Below are 2,580 nucleotides of genomic sequence, written 5' to 3'. Positions count from 1 at the left end.
GGGCGGGTGCGGGGGGGGGGGGGGGGATCATAGGAAGCAAATGTAACTGAACAGAACAAAATGATGATGAAGGTGGAGGAATGTTGGGAAATCGAAGACAGAGATGAAATCCTGAGCTTAAATTGAAAAGTCTAACCTGTCGTGTTTGTTTTACTGTGCTGCTCGCAGCAGCTCCTGGATGTTCTTGGTGATCTGCTCCGTTTTTCTTGATGACGTCTTCGGTGCTGGGAAGCGTGGGGTTGGACTCCATCTCCATGTTGTCCAGCTCAGGAATGGTGCCTTCACCCAACCAGCCACTGCTCCTTAGCCTCCCCCTCCTGCACAGACTGTGATGTGAACACATCAGCACAGTCATCATCTAAAGTCCCTATTAAAAGACACTTCCAACCATCACAAACCTGCTCTGACCTGGAATCATCCATCTCAGAGTCATAGAACGTGTTGTCGTAGTCACTCTCTGGCACGCTGCTCTGCTTCTCTAACTTGGAGGCCTAGGAGAAAGAATACAACGCAAGACTACAGAAAGTCCTTTGTTATGGATGATAATTGAGGGAGAAACAGCTGGAGTGAAATGACCAGGAGATTGCTGTGAACCAGAAATACAACTTTAGCTCACTTTGTTGTTGAGTGACTAATAAAGTGTGAAACTGAAATGTGAACATGAATGGAAAAACAAATGCTATAAAGTAAGAATGTTATTATAAGTATTCATTTGAATCACATTAGACCAGCGGTGACTAGAATTGTAGTCTTATGGTCAGGTCTGTGATAAACTAACCATCGACTGTAAATCAGGTTTATCACATGTAGGTTGAAACACCATCTTAACTTCTTAAGAACCCAAAAAGAACTGTGTAGGAGCCACCAAGCCCATCCTTCCCACTACTGTAATCTCTGTCTGTAGTTTGGTGAGCAACAAAATGAAGTAATACTGAATCAGACTGGTCTCTACCAGGAATATTTCATAACGGACTCTTGGTTCAAGACATGTTGCGTATGACGCAACTTTTGAAGAGGCACAAGGAAACAGACAAGAGGCACAAAGAAACAGACAACAGGCAGTGAATTCCTACAATCAGCTTAGCATTGGTGAAAAACCAGTGAAGCTGTGTGTGGTGAAGTTAGTCTGACATGGAAACGAGGACGGGTGGCTCAGTTTTGCACTTAAAAAAGGAAGGAGAGTGAAGACGAAGATTTGGGACTGTATTGTTTTTACAGATGAAATTAAGTTGTGGATTTGTCCAGCATCATTACTGTCAGAATCACATTATAAGCTTAAATCATTTTATTGGAAATAGTTAGATATAAAATGATAATCTAAGGTTAGAGTTGTACAAGTTAAATTAGTTATTTTACCTTTGGCCTTGTTACATAATGTTTAACTAAAGGGTGAGAAACAAAAGTCAAACACAATCGTGTCTAGCATGTGGTCACATGATGCCTGAAACCCAGTTAGTAATCTTACTAAAAGGTACTTGTTCTGTCCTCGCCAAGGTGTAGGGACTCTGACTAGACAGTCAGCTAAACTCACTTATATTCATGAATATGAAAGACGTCGTGGTTCTTGCTTATTTGAATTTATTTCTTCATATTGTAGTGAATCCAACTTCAATGACAAGAGGTCTAGAAAACGTTAAATATTCACGAACATCCAAAGAGTGAAAACTAAGGAGAAAAAACAGAATACAACTCACGGAACGTAATTAATTAAATGTCCTAGAAACCTGAACAAATCCGACATACAAATTAACTTAATATATAAACAATACATACGAGTAATGCCTCCACTGGGAATAAACAGGTAGGTAAGTTGAAGACTTTTCTAGTGTGCTGCTCATCTGCCCTTTAACGGTTCGCTTAACTGTAGTGATGTGTCGTTCGCGAGTGATTCGTTCAAAATGAACGAATCTTTCATATGACTCGTGACTCCCGAGTCATATGAAAGATTCGTGAGTCGTGACTACCGAGTCATATTAAATGTGTTCATATTGAACTCACGAATCACTCACAAATCACACTCTGCGAACAAATCACTCTCTGCAAACTAATCTTTCACTGTGATCTAATCTATCATTGCAAACGAATCACTCTGTATGGACTAATATTTCACTGTGAAGTAATCTTCCACTACGATCTAATTACTCTGCAAACTAATCTTTCACTGTGAACTAATCTATCATTGCAAACGAATCACTCTGTATGGACTAATATTTCACTGTGAAGTAATCTTCCACTACGATCTAATTACTCTGCAAACTAATCTTTCACTGTGAACTAATCTATCATTGCAAACGAATCACTCTGTATGGACTAATATTTCACTGTGAAGTAATCTTCCACTACGATCTAATTACTCTGCAAACTAATCTTTCACTGTGAACTAATCTATCATTGCAAACGAATCACTCTGTATGGACTAATATTTCACTGTGAAGTAATCTTCCACTACGATCTAATTACTCTGCAAACTAATCTTTCACTGTGAACTAATCTTTCACTACGATCTAATTACTCTGTGAACTAATCTTTCAATGTGAACTAATCTTTCGCTGTGAACTAATCTTTCGCTGTGAACTAATC

General features: G+C 39.1%; 1 pseudogene; it reads right to left on the bottom strand.

Moving 5' to 3' along the window:
• The window catches only part of LOC103397163 (ARF GTPase-activating protein GIT2-like), a 12,916-nt pseudogene that overhangs the window by 1,766 nt on the left and 8,570 nt on the right, over positions 1–2,580 (bottom strand).

The sequence above is a fragment of the Cynoglossus semilaevis genome, chromosome W (genome assembly GCF_000523025.1).
Source record: "Cynoglossus semilaevis isolate Cse_v1.0 chromosome W, Cse_v1.0, whole genome shotgun sequence".
In the NCBI taxonomy this organism is placed as follows: domain Eukaryota; kingdom Metazoa; phylum Chordata; class Actinopteri; order Pleuronectiformes; family Cynoglossidae; genus Cynoglossus; species Cynoglossus semilaevis.
This window is presented reverse-complemented; position numbering and strand designations above follow the sequence as displayed.